The sequence below is a fragment of the Hyaena hyaena genome, unplaced genomic scaffold (genome assembly GCF_003009895.1).
Source record: "Hyaena hyaena isolate Hyena2069 unplaced genomic scaffold, ASM300989v1 scaffold_917, whole genome shotgun sequence".
NCBI lineage: Eukaryota > Metazoa > Chordata > Mammalia > Carnivora > Hyaenidae > Hyaena > Hyaena hyaena.
Window position 1 is genome coordinate 92147 of NW_024081537.1, and position 15568 is coordinate 107714.

General features: G+C 53.2%; 1 protein-coding gene across 9 annotated transcripts in view; it reads right to left on the reverse strand.

Annotated features, from left to right (window-relative positions):
- The window catches only part of ZNF185 (zinc finger protein 185 with LIM domain), a 77465-nt gene extending 66781 nt beyond the window's left edge, over window positions 1-10684 (reverse strand). For 8 of the 9 annotated variants that reach the window (XM_039220692.1, XM_039220694.1, XM_039220698.1 and 5 more), the window contains exon 1: window positions 10510-10684. The gene's annotated coding sequence lies outside the window, so the exon portion shown is untranslated. Of the gene's footprint in view, window positions 1-9727; window positions 9865-10509 lie in introns of those variants that run through there. The other variant, XM_039220691.1, reaches the window with a different exon arrangement.
- Window positions 10685-15568: the final 4884 nt, after the last annotated feature.

Consider the following 15568-nt stretch of genomic DNA (forward strand, 5'->3'; position numbering starts at 1 on the left):
TCCTTCTCAGGCAGAGAAAAAAGTTTTTTTAAAAAAAGATGTGTAGGATGGTGCTGTTTACTTAAAAATACATGTACATTACAATGAACAGGAAAAGGAACACCTCTGTGTATTCTATTTTTCCTATCATGAATGTGCATTGCCTATGTAATAAGGGCTAAACAAACAGTGGTTTAATCAAATGAAATGGGAGCTGGGGCTGCTCAAAAGTTGGATCTCAAAAGTTGATGCAAGGTGAGCAGTGCCAAGGAAGGACTGGGAAGTGAGGAGAGCCAATGTATGCAATGGGGAATTCTCTCCTTCCTCTGGGGTATACATCCTGGGGGAGGTGCCCTGGGCCTGTAGGTTCCCTCTGGGCTGCTATGAGCAGAGCCTTGTTGCCCATGGCCCCACACACAACCTCCTCCAGGATCCTGGGTCCTCTTTACACACAGCTTGGGTGGGAGAGAGAACAGGCATGCATTTTGGGGGTGTTTCCCACCCCACTTCTAGTCTTCCTATTCCTTGGGGCACTTGGGCTTCTTGCACAGCCTTCTAGGCTTCCCTGGCCCATCAGGAAGGGCCACTTGGCCTGAAAGCTCATATCTTTGTTTCTCATCCCTAAGTGGCTTCACATGGCTGTGACACTGTCCCACTGTCTGGACCTCAGCCTCCTCATCTGTAAAGTGGTGCCAACCCGTGAAGCCCATGAACTTGCTCACTGGGTCTCCTCCTGGCAGGATATTCCCAAGCCACAGCATTGTCACTGCTTAGAATTTGGTATCAGCTCTTTTACATCCCCCAGTTTAGGTGTCATGTTGGTGGGTGTCCTCATTTTCCAAATGGCCTATGTGAGTGCATTTCTAGTTAGGATAGCCTCTCTGTATACTCTTTCAGTACTACAGCTCCTGTTTCTACCTTGATAGGAAGTCTCCTGGTACCTTAGTAATTGTCATATTGCCCTCCTTAGGGGCCTGGCCTGGACCAGTAAAGGAACAGGTGGCTTATCAGCCACTTCCCACCCTAGCTATCCTTCATAGGGCAACACCTTGTGCCAAGTCCAAGCAGGGCCATATACCCAGACTACACCAGCCTGTCTCATGGCAGCTCAGGACCAAGTCTAAGTCCTCCTGAGCAGGCCAGGCCACCTCAGACACTAGATGGGTGCCCCCAGCCCACTCTCCTGGCCCTTCACACCCTTCTTTATCCTTCTTCCATTAGTATGCAGATGTCTCTTGGAGTAGGCAGGGGGGACATTCTTAGCAAGGATGAGTGGGGCAGGTGGCGACAGGCGCTCCTGATCCCGATGGCCTCTGAATGCACCTTCCTCCCAACTGCTGAAGCCTCTCAAGGCTTTCCAGCAACCTCCCAGTGAAGGGCCCTCTGGCCCTGATTGGATATAAAGAAGGAAAGAGCCAATGAGGGAGTGCAAGGAGCCTGTTTTTCCCAGGCCACAGCAAGCCTGGTGTGGTCAGGGAGTGGAGTTGGAGCTGATGCAAGCAGGAGCTGATGCAGGCAGATTAGCAGGAGGGAGGGAGCCAGGGAGTTGCAAGACAGTGACGCAAATGCTTGGCTGATGCATGAGGAGACAGAGATGGAGAGAGAAGAGGCAGGAGGAGGGGCTCTGCCCTAAAAGGATGTGTTCTGTCTCCAAGATGAGAAGACTAATTCAGAGAACATTTTCTAGAATTGCCACCCAGCTTGATTCTCCATGTTATGCACACCCCTTTTCTCAAGCAGGCTTCTGTTTCTTTGCCCTTGCAGCTACCTCTTTGCCAAATGGCCTTGAGCCTCTGCCCAGGTAGCAGGCAGAGGAGCCCTCAAGTCCCACAGCCCCTTGGCTAGTCCCATTCTCAGTCACACTGCACTAAAAATGTCTGCATTTCCCACTAACCTGGAAAGAAAAGGAAATCACAGAAGAGGAAGAAGGAGTAGGGGTACCGAGTCCACCTCAGGTAGACACCACAGCAGCCCTGGACCTGGAGGGGCATCTGCCCTGGTGGCTGTCTCTGGACCCTGAGTGTCACCCATCCTGGAGTCCTCAGTCTGGTGCTGCTGCTGCTGCTCTCATGCCAGCCTGCCCCAGGACTGAAATGCCTTTCCCCACCTCCCCCAGCACAGTTGGGACCAGCTGGCTTCTTCCAGACATCTGGGTGAACACCAACAGGCAGGCAAGGTGGCTGGGCCTGTGAACACAAACAGCCTGGACATCTGTCCTATGGGCCCACCCCAGCCCCAGCATCCCTGGCCTGGGATCTTTGTACCAAGGGCCTGTGTAAAAAGAGACAACAAGTTGAGTGAGTGGGTGGCTGGGGAATGGGGGAATGCTGGATGCCAGGCAGGGATCTCCAAGGCAAATTGGGAGGGAAGAACAAAACATCCTTAGCTTTGCACACAGAGGAGCTGCAGCCCAAGGACACAGGTGTTGGGACTTGTCTGAATGTGTGTGCGCTGGGCGCTGGCCACAGTGAGCAAGCATGAATGGGCACACCACAGACAGAAAAGCAAGAGGCGGGACTTCTTCCCCAGAGATGAGTTTTGACAATCTGTACCCAGAGGACTGAGAGGGAGCCTGGCTGTGTTTCCCTATGTGTACCAAGTTTCTGTGGGCCCCATCCCTGGCCAGTAGGGATCACATGCAGTTCTGTCTTTTGGAACCTGAGTCTGTAGCTCAACTCTGGGTTGACCCCTTAGGTGTGAGTCAGGAGTTGACTGAGGAAGCAGTGGGACAGGACAAGAAGACACAACCCCAAGAATGGCCCATATGGCCAAGCCCAGTGACAAAATGTGGATGTGGCAAGTGACATATACTGAAGGCATCAAGGCCTTTGCATGGGCCAGTTGCTGGGCCAACCTCAGGCCACGTTTGAGTAAAGGTCTGTCTGTGAGCATTTTCATGGGGCTCCAAAGCACAAACAGAAGACTAATTCAGAGAACATTTTCTAGAATTGCCACCCAGCTTGATTCTCCATGTTATGCACACCCCTTTTCTCAAGCAGGCTTCTGTTTCTTTGCCCTTGCAGCTACCTCTTTGCCAAATGGCCTTGAGCCTCTGCCCAGGTAGCAGGCAGAGGAGCCCTCAAGGAACCCTAAGAGAGGCAGAGCACCAGAATCACTTCAGCAAAAACATAAGTGCTCCCATCTGGGTCATGAGGGAAGAGGTGAAGTAATGAAAATTACCTTGTCTATCAAACAACTTGTTTCTAAGATGAGTAAACCCAGCCAGTTCTGATCCTTCTGCTGGGCACTCTCAGGCAGTCTCAGAGAAGACAGCTGGCCTGATAGTAAGGACACTCCTTTTTCCCATGGGACCTTGGCTCCCCATCATTGGGTGAGGGTATCAATGACTAAACTATGGAAAGACAAGCCCCGTAAGGAGGACTCCAGCTGTCATACCTGTTCCTTCTTGTCTTCCTTTATAAATTTTTTAATGTTTAATTTTGAGACAGAGAGAGACAGGGCGTGAACAAGGGAGGGGCAGAAAGAGGGAGACACAGAATCCGAAGAAGGCTCCAGGCTCTGAGCTGTCAGCACAGAGCCTGACATGGGGCTCGAACCCACAAACTGTGAGATCATGACCTGAGCTGAAGTCGGATGTTTAACCGACTGAGCCACCCAGGCGCCCAAGTTCTTGCCTTCCTTTAACAGCCTAGGTTGGGCTCTACAACCCCAAGGCTCTAGCTCTCCTGGCCACAAACCCTCCATACCTCCCTTCTGGCCCAACTAGTAATGGGGGATTCTGAGCACGGGGACTGTAACTGCTCCCTTTAGACACAGAGTCATCAGTGACCCCAGGATGGGGGAGGGGGGGGGAAGGCTCAAAGAAAAGACCCTGTTCCTTAGATCTACCTTCTGGAATGGGCACCTAGGTCCTCTTTGGGTGTGTTCCAAATAAATGCCTTTGAGCTTCAAGGTTAGAGTCCTCTCTTGTGCGTAAATGCCCATGAGGGGCTCCTCTCAATCCCCTTCAGGGTAATGAAGGATTGGGGTGGTATGGGTTACCAGAGGAAGTTTAACACCAAGGTAGTCAAGCCCGCCTGCTAGAGAACCCTGCCTCCTACCTTTTTCCTGTAAGCACCAGAAACAGAAGGTAAGAAGGGGGTAGGAGACCATGCTTGTTCAGATAGCTGTAGAGCCAAGCCATCTGGGCTCATTATCTGTCATTTCATGGGAGAGGCACACTCATGCTGATAGAGACGTGGAAGACTTGGTCAAGGCCAAGAAGCCACACATCTGTGACATCTCTTCAAACTCAGGTACAAATGAAAGGCCACTAGACAAGGAGTCCAAGTCCTGGTTCTGTCAAAACAAGTCACTGGACATGTCACTTACTCTCTCTGGCTGAAGATGAAGTCCCCAGTCATGGGGGAAAGGCATGAGTCTCAGTGCAGCCCCTCTGCTCATCAGCAGGTTCATGGGACCCCATGCAGTGCTGTTTTCAGAGAGCTTCCCTCCCTGTCCTGTCCTCCCTCTGCAACATCCCCTGGAGGTCAAAGGCCTAAGATGCTGGGCAGGCTGTGGGACAGGCTGTGGGACAGGCTCTCTGAGGAGGCTGCAGCAGGAAGTACAGGGATGAATTGGCATGCACTCCACATGCTAAGCTAAGAAAGGCCTGGACAAAGAGATGAATGGAGTGAGGCCACAGGCAGGATGTAGCATGGAGTGTGAAGGGGCTGGGGACACCAAAAGTCAGTGAGTATGACGTCCACCCCCTGCTTGGGTGCCCTCATCCAGTCCTTTCTGAAGTCACTTGGCCTAATGTCTAGGTTTGGACCCAGGCCAACACTCAGGCAGCCAAGGGCTAGAATGATCAAACGTTTTATGAAGCAGCCTCCTGTGGCCAGGTCTCATGAGTGAGGACATCCTGATTCCTAGTCTCAACATCTGGCAAGAGGACGATCAGCAGACAGGTTGCTTTCCTCCTGAAAGGGGCCATTCAGAGACCTGGCAGAGCAATGGCTGAGCAGCTGGGTCATGTCAGAGCTCTCCAGTCTGCTGCTCAGCACACAGCTCCCAAGAGCCCCAGTGGAGCAGAGCACTTTGACCTGCATGTGATGCTCCAGTCCTAGGGACGCCCACGTGGAGGCTAATAAGGCAGAAGGAGGCACACCACGTGGAAAAAAAAGCTGGAGGAGATTTGGATTACAGAGGGAAAAATGTAATATGGAAAAAGAATGCCTGGGAGGGGGGGAATATTTGTAAATGTGCTTTACAGGTAAATGAGTTCTACATGAAAGTCTGGAATTTCACCTTCCCCCACCCACCCCCAATATCCCCGAATCTAGACTTCTCGGCGTCAGTGCTGGAAGGCTCTGGGAGCCAGGTGTCTGAGGGTATGACACAAGCCAGCTCTCTCCAAAGACAGTAGAGAGCTCAAGCCCCAAGAGCACAAAGGGATCTATGGCTGCCTGTCACTCTTGAGGGGCCAGGATTCCTCCTGGCTCTCCTGTGCACACTTTCTAGTTCTCCACAGGCTGGATACAAGTGACTGGTTGGGTGACTGGGCCATTTCAGAGGTGGCTTGGCCTCAAGGGCCAGCAAAGGCTTCTTGGCAGGGCCCTCTGAGATGCTCTGTGGAGGCTAGGGGTCTGGGCAGGGTTAAAATGATGGGGATAGCAGGGCCCATGAGCCCCCAACCCCAAACAGAACCCCTTGCCAGATCCATCTATATGAATTATTCCCACTGTTCCCAGGGCATCCACCTCCCATGCTGTAGCATAAGAAGAGGCCCAGAGGAACCCTGGGAGCTCTCCTTCAGGGCCTGGGCTGGCTTGGTCCCTCACCCCCTGGATCCTTGTAGCCTGGAAACCAAGGTAGTCTTAAGCTCATGCCAGTGGATCTGAGATGCTATCCCCATCTGCACACAGACAGCAGCCAAAGGGGGTTGAAAGGGACTCAGGGGTCATAGAGCCCACCCTCACCTCAACCAACTCCCTCCTCAGGAATACCCCTATACCGTCAATATGGCCACCTATTCAGCCTTTGCCAAAGCAGACTTGGTGACCCACAAGTCCCCATCCCCCACTTGCCCCTGACTAACACTGGCCAAAGAATTCATTTTGTCCTAATTAGTAAAGCTCAAGGGGAAAAGAGGTACCAGCCCCCTCTCCTCACCAACAACATCTCCCACCCCAGCTGACCTTGGACAGACCTCCTCCCAGCTACTTTCTCCCCTTCCTGTCCACCCTAGACCCAAAATGTCCTGAGCTCCACCCTTATCTATGATCACTGCCCCCATTTTTTGATAAGAATATGGAGACTCGGAGAGGAGAAAGAATTTGTCTAAGGCCACACTTTCATTTATTCAATAAGCATTTATGGAGACTTGACAGCCAGACTGGGCACTGGGCAGACAGACAGACAGACAGACAGGAACCTATAGCAGCCCTTCTAGGGCACTGCCAGAGTGCTGCATTTCCCAAGGAAGTGCCCTTGGCTCAGGCCTTCCCAAAAGAATGAAAGAATGAGTAGGAGCTCACCAGATAGAATTGGTGAGACAAATCCTTGGTTTTTGTTTTGTTTTGTTTTGTTTTGTTTTAGTCTAAACCAGGCACTGCCTGATGTAAGCATTTTCACTCGTTCTTATGATTAGAACCCCTTGCCACATCAAGCTCTCTGGAAAACTGACCTAGTCATCAGAAAATGGTGTGCTGAGCCAATTATCACAGGAACCAGACTAAGGGGTCCAAGGCCAGGACCACCAGCAACAGCCTACAGCAGCATGAGGCCTGCCCACCACTGGCCCCAGAAGCCAGGTCTCCTCTCTGACCCAGGGCATGGCCACAGAGTTCCGAAGCCACCTCCACTGCCACCACCAGTGGCTCCACTTCTTGGTTCCCTCTTGCAGTGGGAAATGAGCACACTCCGCATGGGAAAAACCTAGACAGTGGTTCTGAAAGTAGCCTCTGGGTCCCTCTAGAATCCAAAACCCCTGGGACATGTGCTTAAGATGTAAGTTCCTGCCTCCCCACATTAGAGTTTGACAATGACATCCATAGGGCCTCTTGGCCTTTCATTTTCCAGTCCCTTCTCCACCCAGACCTGTCCCTCCTGCTTTCCTCCCCCCACCCTTCTCAGTTCTCAGTCACTGCTGTGCCCCAGTGCCCTGTACAGGCAAGTAATCAGAAAACATTCACCAAACACATACATGGTTATCTGTGAGACAAAGTAACCTGGCTCCACTCTTAATCCTCAAGTGAGTCTTAAGTGGGTACCTCTCTGTGCCTCAGTTTCCCTTTTGGAAAAAAAGAACTGATGCGAGCCCTGCCCACTCCCTGACCCCTGCATGGCCACTCCTCAACAAACATTACTGTCACACAAGTGCTTCCATGTCAACTTCCCCCTTCCTAAAGAAAATTATCAGAAAAGTTAACAGCGGGGAATCCAGATGAGACTTTGAGGGAGTTCTTTGTACCATTTTCACAACTTTTCTGTGAATTTTAAATTAATCCAAGATAAACAGTTAAAAATTAAAACAGTAAACATTACAAAAAAAAAAAAAAAAAGAAAGCAAATCAGATTTTAGTAGGCATCCAGAAGTGAATCTAAGAATTAAGTGTTCTGTGGCAAATATTTAACTGTGGGTAGACACCATATGCATCACTGGTACAGACTAGCAGTGATTTTTTAAACCATTATTCTTTAGATGGGGAGCCCACATGCCTCCCACGCTGGCCCCACTCTCAGCCATCACAGCCACTGGGGGAGGACACTGTGCAGCAGGTGCTCCTGGCTTCAGCCTCCCTTCTGTACAGGTGACAAAACCGAGGCCTCCGGAGGTTGTGTGGTAAGCTTGGGTTTGCACAACTGGATGGTGGCTGAGCTGGGATTTGAACCCAATCTGACCTCAGAGCTGCTATCTTATCACTAGGCTGTAAAGGTACCTCCCTGGTCTATCACACAGTCTACTACCATTCATCTTTTTGCTCCACTTCATTAGTCTCCTGGCAGCTCGCTGACCCTCAGAAGCAATGATGCCAACCTCTCCTGAACATCACTCTCAGGCATGTGGGACCCCCAGGTGTGCTGCCCCTGTCTTGGCATCAGCAAGCACTCTGCAGGCACAGCGGAAATGAATGCAGAGTCCCTGATGGATCACAATCACAGGACCCAGAGACCTGGGGCACCATGTGGGTTGCTGCTCAGAGCTCTGAAGCCTTTGAAAACAGCTCTCCTCTTCTCCCGCCATGGTTCTGTCCCATTCCAGGAGGGCCTGGCAGTGGGGGCAGACTCAGGGCTCAGCAAGCAGAAAGAAAGCTGGTGTTATGCATGAGCTGGCACCTTATGGGCTGTGGCTTGAAGCAAGATCCAAAGGGATCAGTCACCCGTGGAGGCTGAGTGGGAAAGGAAGAAGGCAGGCTTCCAGCTTCCAGAGTGCATTGAGCCAGATTTGGGACTTTTCTTGCCATGCAACCGAGGACAGTTCAGGGAACAGCTGCTGATGCCTATCTGCCCTGCTAGATCTCAGGAGGCTACATGGGGACTAGGCCGAAACACAAGGAGCACCAGGCATGCTGAGGGAGGCTGAGGTGAAACACTGTCCACCCCTGGGGTCACTGTCCTCAGTGGCTGAAATCTGGACTCTAGTTGAGGAAGAAGTGAGGTGGACAATTTCAATGCTGGTGGTTGCTCCCTATCGAGTGCCTTTCCGTCTCCTCAGTTAGCCTGTCACTCCTTGGGGCAAGGCCTGCTTCTGATTTCCCTCCAAGCCTCCACTGCCCAGCTCTGGGTGGAACATATAGGAGCTTAGGAAGAACTGGCTTTGGTCTTTCAGGAACTAAGAGGAAGGCTAGAATCATGCAGCCTCAGTGGATATACAGGCCTTGATCTGGCAGCTGCTGAGCTCTTTCGCTTAGTTTCAAACCCTCCTCTTCCAGGAAGCCTTCTCTGATCCTCCCAGTAAGGGCTGCTCCCCTGCTCCAGGCTCCCATGGCCCCTTGTGTTTATGCCACCCAGTACTACAGCACCCAATATGGAAATGGGCCACCTCTGTCGCTGATTTGTGAATGTCCAAAGGGTGGAAATGAACAGATCTGAAGCACCTGCTGTGTGCTGCTCTGGTACCTTCCATCAAACTTACAATAGCTGAGTATAGGACCCTCAGGCAGGCCAGGGCACCTAAAGCCCAGGCCAGGAAGGCACAAGGGCTGGGGCTGATAATTGATGGAAGAGGGTAGGGTGAGTGAGGTGGATATGCTCCTTCCCATCCTGGGATGGCCCAGGGGTAATGAGACAAATAGCACAGACACCAAGAGCAGCCATCAAGCTGGCCCCTGGTCTGTGCATCTATGTCCTAGCTAGTTGCTTCTAAGTGGCAAGTAGGGCCTTTGAGCTGGTCTCTGGGCTGCCCTTGATCTTTTCAGATGAGGCAGTGGAGACCCTGGGAAGGTAGATACATCCCTTGCTTCCCCTTTCCCCCAGCCTTGCCCAGAATTATGTGAGCTGGTGAGGAGGAAGCAGGAATGCAGAGCCTTTCTCCACTGCCCAGGCTTACCAATCAGTCCATGGGACCCTGCTTCCAGTCCCCAGTCAGGTACCATGACCAGAAATCTAAAGGACCATGAGACCAAAGCAAGACTGGCTCCAGGTGCAGGAAGCCTTAACCACTGCTGGATGGGGTGTGAGGGAATCTCTCTCTCAGGGTTCATAGAGTGTGATCCTGAGATGCACTGCCATGCAAACAGCTCAGTGTGAACACAATTCCTATCACATATCAAATGTTCCAGAGCCCAGGCCCGCTCACACTGACCTCATCTGAACCCCCAGCAGCCTTGGGTGGGGAGGAGGCCTGCTGCGTTACCCCCTTGGACTGATGGAGCTGCCCAGGTGCCTCCAAGCTCAGAAGTAGCAGAGCAGACAGAGATGCTGAGCATTCAGTCTTCCTGAGGCCAGGTATCACTCTGCCTTTCCAAAGAGGACAAGGCTCTTGGCTCCACTACCCCCATCCAAACAATTCAGCCACGGAGCCTATTTGCTGCAGATCCTGTTGATAACACGCAGTGACACTTGATTCGGCGCCTTCTGTCTGTACAGCTACCTTTCTGGTAGCCCTCCAGGAGACTGCCCTGTGCCCAGCACATGCTCATCACAAGCAATCCTTGAGCCCCCTGCTCTGGGCTACAGGGTGAGCCAGCCTCTGGGTCTCAGTGTTCTTATCTATAAAATGGACACAGGGTAAACTATCTGATCTGAGATGCCCTGATTCTTTTTTGCCTTCAGTCAACTCTTAGAGCACCTTGGCCCCAGGCCATTCACTAACAATCAAACCCTCTCTTCCAGAAAGGGAGAAGATAGAGGGCTCAGGCCAGCCTTCTCTGCCTCTCTAGCTTAGTCTCTTTGCTTACAGAGAAAACCAGAAATCCAAGTGCACTGCCTCCTTGGTGGAAGCCCAGGAGGAATGCTTGGAGCCGGTGAGGATCATGGAAGGGGGAACTGAGGCCCTGAGCTGTCCCGCCACCTGGCTGGGCATGGACCGGGCGCCCCCCGTTGCTTCTCCACCGGGCCGCGCCAACGGCGACTCAACAGCCCTACCTGGCACAGGTGCCTGGCTCGCGGGGCGGGCAGGGGATCGGGCGGGCACAGGACGCGGGCTCCCTCAGGTGGACAGCGCCCAGCCTGGCCAGGCCGGGCCGGGCCGGGGCGGCGGGTACGGGGCGGCGGGCGCCGGGTGCAGCGAAGAGCTTGCAGAGCAGCGAGGAGGCGCGGACTGGGCTCCACCCGCAAGAGAACAAACAGGTTTTCACCGGCGCCCAGTGCCTCGCCCCTCGCCCCTCCCCTCGGCCGGCCCCCTTCCTCTGCCCTCTCTTGGGGTAGGTAGATGCGCCTGGCACATTCCGCACATTCTCCCGCCAGTGTCCTAGGTCCGCCCGCCCCTTCCCAGCCCCGCCCTGCGGGGCTGCTGGAGAAATCAAGGCCGGGGCACCCTGTGCCGAGCACAGAGCAAGTTCCAGAAGGCTCTGCCACGGTGGAAAACTTCCAGGTAAATTCCTTCGGACTCGCGGGCCCAGACCCGGAGGTCTCCGCCACAAGAACGGCCCTGGCTGCCTACTTGTGCCCCTGACCGCACCCGACGCGATCTGGCCCCGGTTCAAGGCCAATGACTTCCACAGATGCTTTGGGTTAATTCTGTCGAGAACTACTGTTCCTAGATCCATTTTACAGATGAAGATCCCAGACAGGGGCGGGAATGGGGGGTGGGGGGGCAGGGGGCCAGAGGCTGAGATCATACAGGAAGTCCCAGAAGCTGGGAAGGAGAAGAAAGTGAGGGAGCCGAGCTCACCGGCAGCACTAGGGAAGTTCTCACCCTGGAAGGCCATGCTGGGAGCACCCTGTCAGCAAGCCAGGCCACCTCACAGGTGACACATCCAGACCCCTAGGGCCAGTGCAGTTTGATAAGTGTCATTCATTTGTGCATTTTGAGTACTTGTGTCATTGGATCATGCTTACTGAGTACTTACTATGTGCAAGGAACCAATATGGGGGCTAGGAAGGAGGGAGCTTCAAAATAAGCCCCAACCCTGCCTGTGGGTCCAGGGAATGCCTCTGATATGAGGAACAGTTAAGTCGGTTGAACAGATGGCTTAGGGTTGGCTAAAAGTTGACCTATCAGATTACAGGATCAAAAGGATGGACCAACAGTTCTTCCTTCATCAAGCTCTGTCAAGTCTATGTCCTAAATGACCCTCCAATCCACAGACTTCTGTCCATGCCCACTGCTGCCACCCTAGTGCAGGGCCTGGGCTATAGGACCAGCCTCCTTGCTGGTTTCCCTGCCTCTGGCTTTGCCTTCCTTCCCACCCTGTCTCCACAAAGAAATTAGTTTAATAGTTTAAATGCTTGCAACTCTTTGATGGCTTCCCATTGCTCTCAGGATAAAAGCCAAACTTTAAGAGGCCCCAAGGATGGGCTGCACCAGCCTCTCTCTGAACATCCAGCCACACTTCCTTAACTTCTGCCTTCTGAATATCACAAGTTCTATCTCCTTGGGGCATTTGCTCCTGGCACTCAGACTCCCTAGAATGTCCTTTGTCCCCTTGTCTTAGTGGTTCTCCAAACCTTCACTCAAGTGGTTGTAGATCCTTCTCTGACTGCATGTGCCACCCAGGCAAGTAGATTGCCTCCTTATGTGTGCCCCCCCCCAACCCCAGTTCCCTCTGATGACATATATCTAGTATAGTGGCCATCACCTTTATTGTTTCGGATGGTGAGCTCCAGGAGTGCAGAGTCACATCTGAGTCATTGCTGGGGCATAGAGACAAGCACAGGGGTCGGAGGGGATTCGCAGAAGGATGGAATTGAGGGGTGATTGAGACCCTAGAAGTGATTCTCATTATTCTCTTCCTGGGCTTTGTCAGGTAGTGAGGAGGTGACCCTGTGTCTGTGTGACTATGTGTGCAGGGAGTGGGGATGGGGGGATTGTATATAAAGTCACTGCAGTTCATCTGTCTCTTGCCAACCAGCATTTCTCTGCTTCCAGTCTGGTGGCCAGCCCTTAATGCCTTCCCACCCCCTGCTTGGGCTGCTGGTAGCCATGGATTTGGCTTGGCCTCCTAGCTCCTAAATATACTTACTATATGACGTAGGGTGTATCTTTTCAAGAACCGTAAAGACGTACAATGTACAATGTAGACGGCACAGTGATGGGTTAGATATAAGGGTGAGGAAGAAGATGGCCCTTGCCTCCCAAAGCCTCCAGTGGGAAGGGGCAAGCTTGCTCCAGAGCCTTAAGTGTGGGTGCGCCAGCTACAGAGCACAAGCAAGACGGTGGTCCAAAGCCACCAATGGTCAGTGAGGGCTGCCCTGGGTTGGGCTGCCCTGGGGCCTAGAGCTCTTCCCACATCCCAGGCGATTCAGCCCTTGCCCAGGCCAGATATGCCACGACAGCACCAGCCTAAGAAACCAGCCTTTCCTCAACTCCTCCCTCCCTCCCAGGCTGCCAGGCCCTGCAGCTGATCTCACCTAAAACGGGTTTGACTCGAATGGTAACTGCCTTGCCCTACCCTGCCCTGCCTTGCCCACTTGTTCACTGCCCCAACAGAAACCCCCACTCCCACCAGGGCCACCCCCAGACACCTCAGCCAGACTTCAAGGTCCCTGCCAACTTCTTCTTTGACTCCTTATCCTCAGGCACCTGGGCCCAGACACACCAAGTGCTTTCTTATCACTGACCCCTGCACAAGATGTACCCTTGGTGGTAATCTACCCACTCTCAACCAGAACATTGGCTCCTTCATGAACTTCCCCTTGGCCTAGAACATGGGGGCAAGATCCTGGTGACTGTTGGCTGCCCTCAGACTGGGGTATACTCCTGCCTGGCCTGAGGTTGGCCTTGTCCCTCTCTATTCTCAGCTCAAGCCTCTAACTAAGGTGAGCTTCAGGGTGGGACCATGCTGGGCTGTTTGGGTAGGCAAAAGGCCTGGAAGGTAGAGGCAGGAGTGGGCAGGTGACAACCCCCCTGAAGTGCGGGGGGGGGGGGTCCACAGACCATGAGTAGGCAAGAAGACAGATTCTCTGGGAGACCAGTTTGAAGTAAGCAGATGAGTAGGGGCATAAGTGGCTGTTTGGAAAGAACTGGCTAGCTGTGTTCCAAAGAGTTCCCAGGTTAAGGAGGGAGATATTGGGTGGGGCTCTGAAAGCTGTCAGGCCTCAAAGCCACACAGGCAAGAGTGTCCTCCTACTGGAGGGGACTGGAGACAAAGCACTGACCCAAACTCTGCCATTGTACAAATGGGGAAATGGGCCCAGACAGGGATGGCATCTAGCTGAGGCCACACAGCCTGTCTGAGGGAGAGCTAGGACTAAAGCCAGATCTCCAGTTACTCTGGATGGAGCTTCTGCCCAGCTAGGGTGCTCAGGTTCACATGTCTGGAGGGCTGGGCTCCTGTTTGCACCCTAATCCCCTTCTTCCCTCCCTCCTTCCAGGGCTCACCCTGCTGCCTCATTCTCCTAAGCTCTTCAACCAGTTTTCACTTGCTAGGTGACTCTGCAGGCTCCAAGCAGGGTGGGTCCCCTGAGGGCAGGGGTCCCCAGGCATGATTGCACCCACAGTGGCCCCTAGGAGCTCTGAACCTGCAGGGCCAGACATCTGAGTCTGTAACCAGCTCTCCAGGTTGCTGGGAGCTGGTCCAATCTGTCAGCACATGGGATGAGACCCCGCCTGTCCAGTCTTGCCTTTGGGGGGCCCCCACCCTGCCCTCAGCCTGTACTCCCAGCTAAGGGGCTGGCCCATTTACCTGGCACAAATACATTCACTCACCAAGTACCCCCTTTGAGCCTCCTGTTCCCCACTACACTGCCACACCCTCCACCCACTTAGAGACCAGTCAGACCCAGTCCTGGCTTGGAGCAGTTTCCAGTCTGATGGGAAAGGCAGACCAGTGCAACTCCAAAGGGCGGAATCCATGCCTCAGGATTTCTTGCTCTGTTGACAGTGGTCTCCCTGAGAACAGGGAGGTCAGATCATGCAGGCAGACCTCCCTAGGTCAAGTTGACATCTCCCACCCCTGCAGCCTTGACTCCCCACTGCCTTTTGAATCTACCATTTTGAATAAGTCCAGGAAACGCTCTGCCATCGGTTTTGGCCTGTGTGACCTGATGCCCCGGAATACAGACTGTCTCTCATCTCTGGATCTGAAGCAGCCCCAGGCCAGGCCTCCAGAGCACGAGTGCACAAGCTGAGCCAAGGCCTCGCTGGCAGATAAATCCCCGCATGCCCTGAAGAATGGCTTTTTGCTGCTTTAAGAATCATCCACAGATCGGAAAAAGAATGTTCTAATTGGAAAACCTCCCCGCCATGGTTTTCCGGAGTTTTAGTACAGTTGGCCGGCAAGGAGGCTCCTGGGATGAGGAGGAAGGGAAGTCATGAGGAGGAGACAGTCGGCTCCCTGCCTAGCACCCCCTCACCCCTGAGCTCAGTCACTCCGGGCAGAGGGCCATGCTGAGGGTCCCAGTGACAGAGGAATCTGGAAGTTGTCTGGCTGTGCTGAGAGCCCCTCCCCCAAGCTAGTCCCAAACCCTGCCCCCTGGGGCGCAGAGCCGAAGTAGCTCAGGCTCCAGGACCCACTTGGGGTTGAAAGATTGATTCCCACTGTGGACTGTGAGTACTGGCCTAAAAGAGAAAAGATGTGGAAGCTACCACCTGCTCAAAAAACAGGAAAGCCAGTGTTGGGGTGTCTGTAGTGCCTCTGACCTGACTGGCACCCTGGGCTGAAGACCTGGCAGGGGTATTCATGCTGCAAGGGAAAACAGACTTCCTAACAGATCTGTCTGGCAAGGGTGGGAGCTCTCACTCAGGGACCCTGCTAAGCCTGGTCTGGCTAAACCACTGGTCAGTAGAGATGAGGCCATAGCAACCTGAAGGTCTGTCCAGCTCCAAGAGTTTCTGATTTGTTCTTTTTACTTAAGCATTGCCCTTGCACTTGGGAAATGCCCACCTGAGAAGGGGAAAGCAGTGGATCCCGGAAACTCTTTTACACAGGAGAACCAGGTTACTGTGACTCATTTCTTGTAGAATGTATGCTTCTCTATTACTCTTCTCTGGAAACTTCCCTGGGTACTTAGCTGCCTTGATCTCCTCAAGGGAAACAGCTTT